Source organism: Rhinopithecus bieti, unplaced genomic scaffold, assembly GCF_001698545.2.
Source record: "Rhinopithecus bieti isolate Rb0 unplaced genomic scaffold, ASM169854v2 scaffold_1583, whole genome shotgun sequence".
Classification (NCBI taxonomy): Eukaryota; Metazoa; Chordata; class Mammalia; order Primates; family Cercopithecidae; genus Rhinopithecus; species Rhinopithecus bieti.
The window spans coordinates 839,445-854,663 of record NW_016803645.1 but is presented as its reverse complement, the minus strand read 5'-3'; the positions used below and the strand labels follow the sequence as shown (position 1 = coordinate 854,663).

The 15,219-nt window shown below is 40.4% G+C and overlaps 1 long non-coding RNA gene across 3 annotated transcripts in view; it reads left to right on the top strand.

The window, feature by feature from the left end:
• Positions 1–11,045: 11,045 nt before the first annotated feature.
• LOC108542097 (uncharacterized) overlaps positions 11,046–15,219 on the top strand; it is a 114,166-nt gene continuing 109,992 nt past the window's right edge. For all 3 annotated transcript variants that reach the window (XR_001889165.1, XR_001889163.1, XR_001889161.1), the window contains exon 1: positions 11,046–11,114. This is a non-coding gene — a long non-coding RNA (uncharacterized LOC108542097). The remainder of the gene's footprint in view (positions 11,115–15,219) is intronic.

Below are 15,219 nucleotides of genomic sequence, written 5' to 3'. Positions count from 1 at the left end.
TGTTCCCTGCTCTGTTGCTCTGGCAAAACATTGACATCAATCATCAATGTCATGTTGATAACTCCTTTACGTAATTACCCATCTTTCTAGAAGGTCTGAAGAGATATCTGTACTACTTATTAGCCACAAGATCAAGACAGGTCATTCAACCTCTTTGGCCATGTTCCCTAATTTGGAACATGCACATAATATCTGACCTGCATGCTCATGGGCTACAATGATCAAATAAAATGATAGTCAGAAAAGTGGTTTTTAAAACTGTGAAGCGCTGTGCAAACATGAAAGTGTCTTTCAACATGGTACCCACAGACATGGAAATACATGAGTATAACTCTGCCATCGGTGGCCTGAAGCAACAATGAGAATGCTGCATCAAGGTCCAGATTCTGTCTAGCAACAGTGAGGTTTAAGCCTCAGTGCAGACAGCTGGCCAAGATGAGTTTTATCATTGTTAGATCGGTCTTATTATTTCAGTGTATTTTGTGAGTTCTTGACCTCACGTGCCTGAAAACTGCCCTTGCAGGGGAGTTGTTAAAAGATGCTCTGGCTTTTCACTCTCAGAATTGTATGATGAATGAATCCAGCATAGCCAGTTCTAACCTATCAAGAAATAAATTTGCTATCATTTAAATATGCAAAATTAGAAAAAAAAAGTCTTCCTTAAACACATTTTCAAATCACGTTGAAAGAGATTTATAATTTGACAAGGATGTGTGAATCTGGGTTCTGATGTTCAGAAGTAGAAATAAAGCAATTTGCAGCCCACGTTGTAAAACTAGAGCTTTGCATCCCCATTGGAAAACTGTCCTTTGTCTTTCCCCATCACCATAATTAACTAGTTCCTATTCATTAAACAATGAAACAGACAATTAAATAGTAATAATAGTACTTTAATTATGAAGGTATTGTTATCTGCATAGAATGTGGAAAGGGAGATCACTTTAGCTGCATTTAAAACATTTGCTTGTCTGCTTTTTAAATACAGAAGAAAAAAGTGTTCATAATTTTAGAGCCCCTAACAGGAAAAAGGACAGAATCTATACCCTCAGACAGCCATTTTTGATAAACAGGAGTCACATGTATTGATGGAGTAAGCATTGATTAAGACAAGTGAATTTGTAAGACACATTCTTAGTATTTTCTCAGGAGGCATCTTCAATAGTCCTAAGAACCATCAGCAAGTATTTTTAGACACAAGGATGCATGGTGAAGATGAAAGTCCTGTGCATGATGACTTTCAGAGTTTGTTAAGCACCGTGATACTTGGGTTAAATCACTTCAAACCACTCTAACTTGCATTTTCTTTTTTCCTTTGAGTTGAGTATGATTTTGATACTAGAGTTGGCTCTACTATCACTATTTTATGCTTTGATACAACTGAATAAATTATGTCTTCAGTTATACAAAAACAAGCTGAATCTCCAAAATATGTTTTGTTCCTTTACCTGCTAACAATTCTCCACATCTGGGACTGTATGTCTCAGGAAAGAACTTCAGATATAAACTGCTTTCTCTCTTACCACAGTTACCTTTCACCTAGTAAAATCCCAGCATGGGGACAGCTTTGGCAATTAGAAACGAAAGCTTCGGCAATTGGAAAGGAAAGCTTTCTATTTTATAATTAAATAAAAACTTGGTGTTTGTAAGGTCAGTTGAGAGAAAGGAAGAATAGACTCAAAGTCAGGCAAGTAAGTTTATTGAACCTGCTGGCTGCTTCACTACAGACAGAGGAGGCAGCCCTGAGCTTACAAAATGAGGGATTTATATGGGGGAGAGAGACCTTGGGGTTGTTTGCTGGTTAATTCTGCCACATATTACCTTGTGACGTTTCTGGTGTGGGGGGTGTAGGGAAAGTTTGTTTATGCTTCCTACGACCTCCCGCTGTGCGGTTTGGGATGGTTTGTAATTGGGGTTTACTCATGGCAGCAAGGTCTGGTAAGTGAAGTCTGCTGGCTCCACCGTGGCACCCAGATAAGGGCTTAGAAATGTAAAAAGACTTGGGGGAAGGGGAGGGGTGGCACGGAGATGTTTGGGTGGGTTGTCTGTAGTACCAAGAAGGTTTTTGGGGCTGTTTGTCCCTAACAGTGTTTATTAAATGTTACATATTCAGCTACAAAGGAGGTAATATTGTATGACCATTACATCTAGATCTGAATCTATGCTTTGCCTCTGAGAAGCTCTGTGACCTTGAGGAAGTAATCCTCGGAGTCTCTTTTCTCCATCTGTAAAATGGGGCTACCTTACCGGCTTTGAAAATTACATATAAAACACTCAGCATGGATCCAGGCTTAGTGTATCCTTACTAACCTTACTAACCGCACTTGTTCTCATCATTCCAAATCTCATAGACTTTGTTTTCTATATCGGTAGACTCCTCAGTGCAATGAACTAGTGAATCCTCCCAGAAGACATAAAGGATCAGTTATTCTTGTTTCATTTTGTTTTTCCCTTGATTACATCCACTTTTGCATTTCAATATTTCAGAAAATAATGCCATTTCTCCCACACAATCCAAACGGTCTCCAAGGCACTTAACAGGAACTAACCTGGAGTCATTTGATTCATCTGCCTGAGAGAGTTGGCTCTAGAGTCCAGGTGTCCTGACTTCTAGGCTTCCTATTTGCAAAGCATCTCTTCTCCTTAGGAAACGAGCAGAAGGCATCCCTTTTCTCCATTCCTAAACTGAAAGACATTGATTTATTTTAACAGTTAGACATTAAACAATTATTGAAGGTTAAAAATGCAACCACAAATGCCCTTGGGAGTTCATTCCATCTGAGATTTCTCTAAAAGTAGTAATGACACTGTCTTCAGCCTCCTTAGACTTTACTAATCCACAATAAGTTGGCAGCAGAATATCAGTTGGCAAATAAAGACCTGAACTATGACAAATTTCGATGTAAACCTAAATATCAGAAAAATCTAACCTGGATGTGTGAAATTTTAATTTACAAGGTATACTGCAAGAAAGGTACGGTCGCACAGCTCAGAACTCTGGATTATATTTTTTGCCCTTTGAGTACCCAATGTATCTGTCTTTAGACAGCCCTTCAGGCTAATGCTGGGTGAGAAGCTCTTCTATAACCCTAAGTAAATAGATCACCTTCTGTCTTTTTAATGTAGAAAATAATGTTTCTTCGTAAGTCTGTGTCAAGTTCTCGAATCAGCCTCACTTTCTTAAGCCAAGGAGTAGAACGAACTCAAGAAAACACACCAGCTGTGACCCCAGTATTTTATGAAAAAACCCTTCAGGCTGAAAGGCAAAGGACACTTGTACCTGACAGTATCCATCCCAGTTCCTCACTGGATCAAATAAATACACTGATCTTTAAAGAGCACCATGATCATTGGAAGTGCAACAAGTTACTTTGGACTCTTTTCTGAGTCCTATCAATGAAGAACTGTTTTAATCAATTTAATAATGAATTTTTTTTTGCCAAGGTCATATTGTATTTCATTAATTCACTCTCTAGTATCTTCTTTTGTTAATTAGTAAGCTCAAAAATCAGAAAGAATTAATATCCTTGCCTTTATTCTAAGTGATTTTCAATGTTATATATTCATAGTTATTCAATTTTATTTTCAACCTATACTCCAGAGTTCACATAAATACCATTTGGCATTTGATTAAAACCTCATCATTATTTCAGTTTATTAGAACAAATGTTTTTTGACTACCTACTTTAAGGCCATTTTCAGGGAAGATTCCTTCATGCAAAATACATCAGTTGCTTGATTCTCTACTCAGTGAAGACAGACTACCTTTTAAGGAAGTTAGAATAAAATTCTATTTTCTACAGCAGATTCTGTGCCAGATGCCTTATATACCTTTTCTTATTTAATTATCCCAGTAAGTTATGTGCTAGGCATGACTATATCCATTTTACAGGTATGAAAACTGAGGTGAGGAAGGTAAAATAACTTGCTGAGGATTGTATAGCTGGGGAGTGGCAGGAATGAGGTTGAAGTCACTCTGACTTGCTGTCACATATTGCTCCTACACATAGTCATGCAGACACAGGGTTTTCTCATAATCCAAGAAAGACGGTCACTCATGCCATAAGAGAGCAGCAAATCAGTTATCATGACATTTCCAAGGAGGGGAAGATTGCTTATAACTCCAAATAATCAGGGAAATTTCACCGAAGTGGTGGCATTTAGTCAGAATCTTGAAGCACAGGTGGGTTTGGGTCATGTTGGAATAAACGGCACTCCTGGCGGATGGGGTAGGTTAGGCAAGGAAAAGGCATTGGGGAAGGGAGAAGACACGTCTGGGAAAAGCGAATAGTCAAATTGGTGGGGAGCAGGGAGCATATGAAAGAAAGTAGAAGGAGATGAGTATGAAAAAGTAGGGCAGGAGACATTGCTGAGTGCCTTCCATACCTGCCTACAGGATTTGTACTTAATGGAGAGCTCTAGAAAGTTTTCAAATAGGAGAATGGCATGATTGCAGCTGTGTTTTGGGCAGCTTAATCCAGGAATGCTGTGATGGACAGAAGGGGCCAGTTCAGTTAGGAACCAAAAAAGTAGAGCTGGGAAGGTGGGGAGTGAAACATGCCTTCAATATTCTTGCATCTCAGTGACTATTAGAATTTGGTGATAGTCAATGGCGACGACAGCAGGACAGAATCTTGCGTTTATATTATGTTGATCTTATTTTATGTGTGTTTAATTCATGGGGTAGAAGATATGTTTATTTGTTTTGTTAGAAGTGGGGTGCTCATGAGCTGTCCAAGTGGAGATATCCCAGAGCAGGGAAAACATTCCATAAAGAACTTAGAGGAGAAGTAGAACTGGAGAGGCAGATATGGGAATCGCCTGCCTCAATGCAGAGTTACAGACAAGAGGAATGATGAGAAGCCCGAGGGAGAAAGTCTAGAGCAGAGTATCAAGGTAGAGGTTTAAAGAATAAATTTAAGGAATGCTTAACTTTGGGAGTGGGAGAAAGAAAGTCACATGGAGAAAGAGAGGAAGAAAGGAAGAAGTGACGAATGCCGTTCATGAGCACCTTCTGTGGAACAGAGCCAGAGCTGAATGCCTTATGTCTCATAAATGCAGCAAGCCTACAAAACAGGTGTGAACCTCAGTTTGCAGATCAGAAAACCGAGGCTCAGAGAAGTTAACTTATCAAAATCCGACAACTGTATGGTAGTGATGGAGCCAGAATTGGAATCTGATGTTCTGATTCTGAAGCCTGTGCTTTTTTTCTGAGTCACAGGTTGTCAAACTTTCTATAAAGGGCACAATAGTAAATATTAATATTTTATGCTTTAAGAGTTGTGTGGTCTTAGCCGCACCTACTTAATTCTTCTCTTGCGGTGCACAAAGAATCACAGACCATAGTAAATGGGTGTGGTTGAGTCCAATAAAACTAAATCTGTGCTCACTGAAATATGATTCTATATCATTTTCCTGAGTCACAAAATATTACCTTGTTTTGATCTTTTTCCAACCACTTAAAAATATAAAAGCCATCCTTCGCTTGCAGAGAGTGCAAGAACAGGTGGCAGGATTTGACCTGTGGGCTGCAAAACGTCAGAAGAGGTGGGTGGGCAAAAAGTCAGAAATATATCGAACCACAGAAGTTTATAGCTCCGGACTGGGCATGGTGGCTCACGCCTGTAATCCCAGCACTTTGGGAGACTGAGGCTGGTGGATCACTTGAGGTCAGGAGTTTGAGACCCGTGTGGCCAACATGGCGAAACCCTGGCCCTACTAAAAATACAAAAATTTGCTGGGCATGGTAGTGGGTGCCTGTAATCCCAGCTACTTGGTGGCTGAGGCAAGATAATCACTTGAACCTGGGAGGCAGAGGTTGTTGTGAGCTGAGATCGCACCACTGCACTTCGGCCTGGGCAACAGAGTGAGATTCTGTCTCAAAAATGAATAAAGTAAAAAGTTTTCAGGTCTGTACCATGATTGTTGGTTGAATCTTTATCTCATCATTTGTAGTGATACAGATTATATTTTAATGTCTTTGTCCTGTTTGCGTCCTTGAACCTATAAGAACAAACCTGTTTAATTGTAAACTCACTTCTTAGAGCTTGGAGAACTTAGCAATCCTCTTGGAAATGGGGAAGGGGGTTCCTCAGGCATAACTTAGTCAACCTCATTTTCTCATTTCCTTCAGCATATTTTCCTCTCCGTTTTGTAATTTGTGGTTAAGGCTGACCTACATTTCAAGCCTTTTCTGTGGGTACATCAGTTCCATTTTAAGTCTGATTCTTATACTGAAATAATTCTGCTTCTTAAGGATGAGGTAATCTACCTTCCCCCGTAGTAATGAACCTCCAACATGAGAAGCAAAACAAAGATCAGTCTCTTCCCATTCTTCATTGAAAATTACTATTTCAGATTTTGTTCTTGTTTGAAAATCAAGTATGAGAATTTTTGTACATTCTGCCTGTTCTCTTCTTCATGTAATTACATTTTTATTTGTTTGAATGCCAATTCTTGTGATCGAAATCCCTCTTTTATACATACATCCTCAGACCCAAAGCAGCTCTTTATGTTTGAAAATGTATGTTTTTCTTTGATTATTATTTTTTCCTCCCTGTGCTGTCTTATCCCCTCCCCACCCTGCTCCTATTTCTGGCAATGCAATTGAACTTAACTTTACTAATTTTGAACTTACCTTTTACTAATTTCCTTTCTCATCTCACATCTGGGGAGAGTATGTTTCATAGAGAAGAGACGACTGAGGAGGAAATCCGATGTTTTGATTAACTAGAAGAATACGTGGCAGGGGTAGAAGTAAGTTGTAAGATCTCAAGGCCTATCCGGTTTGTCACTATTCCTCAAAGTGGGCCTGCATTTTGCAAAGTTCAGGAAATGGTTTTAAGGGCAGGATTGGCAAAAACAATGTGAAAAATTAGGCAAGTATGTCGTTGGATCTACGATGTGTCTTTTCAGGCATACTCTCCCCTCTTGAGTCATCTTCTGGAAATATCTCTTCTTTGTTCTGCTATTTGCTGACTGCAAGGTACTGATGCCCAAGCTGTAGAGGCAAACAGTGACAAGATGGCAGATGAAGATGGAATTGACATCATCTGTGCCCACAGCTGATTAATCATCGCCAGAATGGCTCAAGGCGCTTCACTGGCCACTAAGCTTATACCTTTTCCAGATTATCTTTTTCTCTTGCTTGGCTCAAAAAAGGTGGCTATATTAAACTCATTTTCTGTTGATCAATAGCATCAAGTACAGTTATGAAACTGATATGGACCATTTGGAAATTAAAGAAACCCAAAGATGAACTTTGGATTGAACTTAGTCTTAAATCGTTGCTTTGAAACAAAGGAATGTGAATAACTACTCTCATGTAACAAATACTTATTATGTACCAGAACTTGCCTTGGTGCTTTATAGACATTATTTTATTTAATTCCTACTTTTTACGTGAATTATTGTTATTGTGCTTCTTTTGGGGATGGAAAAATTGAGACCCAGGGAGGTTATTTACCATGCCAGAACTTGAACCCAGTTATGATGGGTTCCCAAGTCTATGCTGCCACGAAACTTATTAGATTGAGACAACCACCTATGATGGTAACCTTTACTTCATATTGATTTCGCTTTTTGGACCTCTGTGACATCTGAAAATCTTCAGGGAATTGTAACTGGGGGAGAAAAGCAGCTTTCTCTCAGGGCATACAAAATGAATGCAGAAGGGCAACCCTAGAGACATTTTCAAGTCTGAGCAGCTTCACTTGGGGTGGAGCCTATGGCAGAGCTGCAGGGAGACCCAGAGGTGTCCTTATTCCTGTAACTGAACAAACAGGGTTGTCCCTAGGTGAGGTGGATTCAAGCTGCAGGAGTGTGCCACAGGGCTCCTGGCCACCTAGGAAAGAGTTAATTCTTACAACTAGGGAGCATTTAGAGATGAGAAGAGTAGATTCCAACAGTTAATGGGATCTTAGATGACATGTTGTATAAAATTTTCAAAGTGGGATTCTTACATACATAATTTATCTCTGTAATTAAAAAGCCTAATTTAAAAAATAATACAGATACAACACATAATGGCGTGATTTCTTGTCACAAAAACAAATTATTATCTTGATAATGCAATACTATAATTTACACTGCTGCAAAATACAGTACTTTCACGAATTGCATGATAAATGTTGTCTAATTATTTTCCTCCCAGTTCTCTCCCTCTTCCCTCGTGTTGCTTGTGAGATGATAAGAATCCAGTTGTCAGTGGTGGGTTGAGCCTTTCCTATCAGCATCTGTTGGGGGAGGACAACATTTAGGGAGGTCCCTTGGCTTTGTCCCACTGGACCAGCAAAGCAAATGCTACCAGGTGCTTTAATGTGAATGGGCATTTTGCAGAAAGTCTCTAGAGGGGGCTGTGTTTGGTGTGAACATGTATTTTATTGCAAGTTCCTCAAGCATTCTGCAGATGAGAGTGAGGGGCCCACTGTTATGGGGGTACTTTAGCCATAAATGACCATTATATTCTGAACAGCCCTGTCAATTCCCCTGGCTTCCCTCCTGGTTACAGACCCATCATTGTCAGCGGAGAAGGGAGTGTAAATAGCTCTCCCACCGCTGATGCCACTTAGCTGGCTGCAAATTGATGTGGATAGCTCTTTAGCTTTGGAGACTGTGCCTTTCACCTTCACAGCGCTGGGCATTCATTGGCCTGCGGCTTTGGAGCCTGAGATAAATCCTTAACTAGAGCTTTGCTCTCCGCATTGCAACACATCAGAACTCAGCCAGTGGACGGAAATTTCAAACATTTTGGAAATTTACACCTTGTCACTCTCCGAGGGCAATGATTTCAAGAAATTATGCCATCTCCACCCACCTCCGCATACTAAGGCTAAACACTCAGAGCCATTTCTAACTCCAGCTAAAGTGCTGAAGGTCAGAGAAGTCAAGATGAGCCAGAGCTTTGTGCATGTTTCCCATTATTATGCTAATCATATGCATGGTCTTTCTGCACTTACACATCCATTTTCACGGCCAAAAAAAAAAAAAAAAAAAAAAATACGTCAGTGTTTTAAACAATGCTAATATTGTAATAAAGCAGTGACAAATGACTGAAGATTCCAAGTAAAGACTCCCATTTTGCCCTTGGCTTGTGACATTTGGGAGAAGGAAGAAAAGATGTAGCCTAAAATGTGTTTTTTAAATTCTGTTAACTCTTTTTGTGTTTGTTTCCTGACTGGTGTTCATATCATAACATTCTTGACAACCTAGTTTTCCAACTTGAGCTCTCTCATGATTTGGGTGGACGCTTGGAAAAAAAAGTAAGTTATAGGTGATGGTTAATATTGAGTGTCAACTTGACTGGATCGAAGGATGCAAAGTATCATCACTGGGTGTGTCTGTGAGGGTGTTTCCAAAGGAGATTAACATTTGAGTCAGTGGACTGGGAAAGACAGACCTACCCTTAATCTGGGTGGAAACCATCTAATCAGCTGCCAGTGGAGCTGGGATAAAAGCAGGTAGAGGAATGTGTAAGGACTAGACTGGCTAAGTCTTCTTGCCTCCATTTTTCTCCTGTGCTAGATGTTTGCTGTCCTTGAATATCTGACTCCAAGTTCTTCAGCTTTTGGATTCATGGACCTACACCAGTGGTTTGCTAGGGACCCTTGGGCTTTCAGCCACAGACTGCACTGTCGGTTTCCCTACTTTTGAGGTTTGGGGATTCTGACTGGCTTCCTTGCTCCTCAGCTTGCAGATGGTCTATTGTGGGACTTCACCTTGTAACTGTGTGAGTCAATTCTCCTTAATAAACTGCCCTTCATATATATATCTATCCTGCTAGTCGTGTCCCTCTAGAGAGCCCTGAGTAATACACTATATATTGACACATCTCCTACAAACCTATCTTGTGCTCTGAGAGTAACCCTACTTGTGAAGAGTTTGCTGGTTTTGTAAGAGACTCAAGGCCAGTCCAGGTTTTCCGACTTAATGTTCAGAAAATCATTATTAGGAAATTAGCTTGCCTTCTTCAGCTGAAAACATTCAATGACTTTAACCCCTTTCATCCTTTTAATAGTGTAACACGTCAATCATTTTAATTTTCTTTGCTAATGTCTATTAATTACTTTAACCAAAATACTTTGTTTCAGTTGGTGCTATCCCAGGCATTCAATATATGAAAAGTGTAAGAAACTGGTGAGTTATATTAACAACAAATGGACACAGCATCAATGAGTGTGATGGTCCTGATAGGAAGAAACATGCTGAGGTCATGTCCTAGAGCCCTAGAGGGCACTGGGATGAGTTCCGTCACTTTGGAGGGCAGGAGACTGGAGATCTTCCCAGAGGGTTCAGGGGGCAGAAGGAAGAGCATGAGTGAAGCCATGGCTGACCAATGGGGACTGGGGAGTGTTGAGCAGACTGAGGAATGGATGCAAGGCTGCGATGTAGGACATCAAGAAATGAGGTTAGTGATGGGGCTTGGGAAACAGATGAGAAAGGCTTTTGATAATCTGCTCTGAGTTTTAGGAGCATAAACTGAGTATCATCACTGATTTTTTTAAACCATCCCTCAAATGCTACAGCCCTCATTGTCTATACCAGTAATATTGCCACTTAAATTGTCTCATCCCATTAGTGTGTCTCACACCTCCCCAAATGAAGAGAAAGTTCTGTCCTGCATATCTCTTTTCTCTTTTCATCTCACCCGTGGCATTGTGTTGAGTGCTTACTCCTCATTCAGTGATGGTTTAAAATAATTCACTCTCAGGTGTCCACTGTCTCTAGAATACAGGATTCAGCCACAGGCCCTTTGCATAGGACCTCTGAGTGTCTGGTGGTGGATACACTAAGCCTCTGTCTGCCCTCAAATTTCCTACATTGAGCAAATTTCCCACTTCTGGAACCACATTTCTGGATTAAGAAATGTTTCTAGAAAACCGCCGGGAAAATATATTCCCTAATCGAAAGGGAGAATGTGTAACTGGCCCAAACATACGCTCCTTTAGCATGGAGTTAGTTGTCATGGGAATTGGCTCTCTCTGGATGTGGAACACAGAACCTTGATGGGTCTGGGGTTTGTCCTGCAGCTGGAATGCCAAGCCACAAAAGGGCAGTGAGAAAGCCAGGGCACCAGAAGGTAATGGGGAGCAGGATGTTTGAAGCCTCCGTGGGGCAAGGTAGGCCACCGGAAGCTGCCTTCTTTTCCCAGCCTCCCCACTCCCAGCCACCATGTTGGTCACGTTTCTTTCTTTCTTTTTCTTTTTTTATTTTCTTTTTCTTTTTTTTCTCTTTTCTTTTTTGAGACGGAATCTCTGTCTGTCACCCAGGCTGGAGTGTAGTGACGCGATCTTGGCTCACTGCAACCTCCACCTCAGCCTCCCGAGTAGCTGGAACTACAGGCAGCTGCCACCACGCCCAGCTAATTCTTCTATTTTTGATAGAGCCAGGGTTTCACCATGTTGGCCAGGCTGGTCTCAAACTCCCGGCCTCAGGTGATCCGCTTGCCTCGGCCTCACAAAGTGATGGGATTACAGGCGTGAGCCACCTTACCTGGCCAGGCTTCCTTCTGATGAATCCCACCTGCCTGGGCTTCCCTTAGCACACTGTGATGGTGCCCCTTGCCGTATCATGTTCTATTCATTCCCTTCCACCCACCATGCTGCTGTTTCACGACTGCCCTGGCTAAACCCCCAACTCACTCTGTAGTAACTCCCAGGTTGCCATTTCCCCCCGACGGACCAGGTGCTCTGAGGTCCTGCAGCATCCCCAGCACTCCTCCATAAGATCATTTAATTTTAATAAGCTCCATTTGCTCTCAGTGTCTGACTTCGCTGTGAGAGGTGGGCAAGGCCAGGGTGAGGGTGAAACTGCCGCGGCGGTATCCTGGTGCATGTAAGGGGCAAGAAAAGCCCTCCCTAGGCAAAGGAAGTCATCTTTTAATGTAGCATCTTAAAAATCAAAATTAATGCAAAAATATCCATAATGAGCAACATTTTGGTATTTTAAATAAAGACAGGATCAGTGTTACTGAATTTTCTTTTTGCCTCAGGCTCCAATATGGCTTGGCACAGTCATATTTCTGATCCTGTCTTTATTTAAAATGTTGGTACATTGCTCATCATTGATTTTTGCATTAATTTTTTTTTAAATTTTGCATTAGATGAGTACTTATCTTGATTAGGGAGAGTTTATTGGAACCCTGTTAAATTCTGTGCCTGAGGATAGGGCTTCACTTGTCCTACCCCAGAGCTCGCTGTGGTTCTGGGACCACCTCTTATTCTCAAATTTGGCACAAGGCCTTCTTTTGAAAAGTGCTTATCAAATGCTACTTTATCTACTAGATTCAGTTGAGAATGAGTTCTAGAATACGGGCATGTGAATGTGTGAATTCTACTCTAAGTTGTAGACTCGTTACCAACACTCCTAATCCAATTTCTTCTCTCACTATCATCTCAGAGGTTGGGAATACTGTTTGTTATCTAAAGGAAAATGGACCCCCAGGTCTGCTCTTTAGGCTGATCCTGGGTAACTGACACCTATTTAGGGAAATAGGTCAGATCCATCAATTTTCTTTTAGGTATGCATTAAGTACCTGCTGCATGCCAGGGGCTTCCCTGTGCATCATCTCTGTTCTTGTGGAGCTTATTAAAGCCTGGAAGTGGAGAAGATGAGTAAATTGATGATGCATGAAATCATAAAAAACATGTACAAGATAAAGAGGTAATCCAGATGAGTGAGCGATCACAAACAGAAATACAACGGTTCCCCCAGCTTGCTTTCTACTCCAATAGCCAAAGATCATAAAATAAAGATAAGTTTTCTTTCCTATTTGCCCATCGAAAATTGTTACTTACTTTGGGTGAAAGGATATTTGCAAGGCTGCTTTTATGATATACAGCTACTTTCACCTCAAGTCAAAGCATTTTAGAGATCAATTTTCACAGCACCAGTAAAAGACAAGGGATATATATCTGTTAGTTGCCCTGAATTTCACTTCTGACAGTGATTGAAACAGCTAAGACCACCTCTACTCCAACACATTCCCACTTGACATCAGTTACCTGAAAAATAACTGTAGATTATCAAAGCCAAGTGCAGCTTCCAGCACACGAAAAGCTAGTCAATTTGGCGCTTGCCTCACTGGGATGTATTTTGGACCATATCTTGTTAACATATGTATGAGACTGTCGTAAAGGAGATAAAGAAAAGCTGTACTGAGAATTAAACACGTTATAAGTATTCTATTTTTCATATAGGTGTACCTTGCCCTTTGCTTGAGTCGGGGGCCTTTGTTTTCACTTAAACTTCAAGAAATGTTTATTAAGCACATACTACAACTAGCGCTGTGCCGTAGATGCTTGATATAAAAATATATATTACACACAGTCTCTGCCCTAAAGGAGACTATAGCAATATGGACAGAGAGGATGAGCAGGAGGGTCCCATAGTCATAGAGGTTTGCTCTGCCTAGGTGGATGTTTTTGTGGAGCCTGGTCATTAACAGTGGGCTCTGGGGTCAGGCTACCTGTGCGACCTTGAGCAAATTACTTACCCTCTTTATTTCTTAGTTTCCTCTTCTCTAAAATGCAAGTAATAGTTCTTTAACTCATGTGCTTATTGTAAGAATTGAATGTATTAACCTAGGTAAATCACTTAGAGCAGTGTTTAACGGACAATAAGCTCTCAGTAAACATTTGCGGTTATTATTAATATAATATCATAATGAGAGGGTTATGGGCAGGCTTCTGTGGGAGTACAGGGGAGAGTCACTTGTTCTAAACTGGAGGGAGTCCCTGGAAAAGATGACCTCTGAGTCAGGTCTTGAAGATGATATTGGTGTTATCCAGAGGAGGAGGTAGAGGGAGAGCTCTTGAGTGCTCCGAGGAGTGCTCAGTCACCAAAGAATGGAAAGTCATAGTGCGTGGAAGGAGGTGGGGGAGGAGGGAACTTTCTGGAATCCCAAAAAGTGCAGACCTGCACAAAAACCAAAGCGAACAAACATCATGAAGAAATGAGAGGGCTGTGTGATGGCTGGCACAGAATGTCAACTTACCAGGCTGAGGAGGTCAGACAGATGTGAGGCTGTCGTGTTGAGTGGCTTTGGATGTCACCTTGGAAGGAATAAGACTTTGAGATAGATGAAAGAGTAATCTCTGTACCACTTACAGCATTTAAAACAGTGCCTTGCACTTAATAAATATTGCATAAGTTGATTTGACAATCCATTGATTATTGCTTCTGTGTTATTTATAAGGTCTGTCACATCAATACAAAAGCAATGTTGGCTTCATTGAAATTTTAGTGCAATTGTTCATTTGGGACAAGTTCTTCCACGATTCCCTACTTAATTCCTAATTTATTCCTGTGTCACAACTCCACGCCTTTGTTATTGAAATAATTATCTTGGGATACAGCCAATTCAGTTCTTCTGAAAAAAAAAAAAAAAAAATTTCTAGAAAATCATTAGTTGGTTTAGTATAAAATAAAATTAAGGAAAGTTTCCTTCAAACGGAGAATAAAACAGGGGACGTAAAGGGCTATTTTGTAGGTGATACCATGGCATAGGTTCATGACTGGGTAACTAGGCTCATTTCCTTTCCAAATCAAAAATATATATTTGGTATTTTCCTATTGCATTTGTCAAACACAATCAAGACACCCTTTCCACAAATTGCTACCTTAGTCTCAAATTAGATAGTTTTCATCAGCTTTCTCTTTCTGCCCACAATGTCTAAGTAATACCAAATTTGGAAATAGCATTTTAATTATGCTATCATTATTAAGGCAGCAGGTGGCTTTTAATGAGATCTTGAAACAAAACTGTTCCCTCTATGTCCAATCAAAATCCATGCTTTACTGCCTTGACGGAAAACACTGAACTGTTTTTCTCAGCTCTGGGGAGATAAATCAATGAAAATTGTGATTGTTCTAAAAATTGAAGTTTCTGATTGAACCTGTCTTTGTGTTTTACATGATAAGGAAATATTATTTTTTGGAAATAATAGCGACACTGGGCCAAAAGAAAAAGAAATTCATGCAAATTAATCCAAATCTAGTGTGAACAATTAATTCTGAGCTACAACTAAGGAGCTCTGTTTTTGGATTCTCAAACAGTTTTATTGAGAGAAACCTGAGAATCTGTGAAAATGCATCCACTTATTCAGCATGAAAAAGAGTTCTAGCAGTAAGGACTTTTAACAGTTTAGCTGAGCCAAGAGCTGCTATTACCTTTTAAGCCCAAATAGATCTGTCGGAATTTTTAGTTACTTTTTTTTTTTTTTT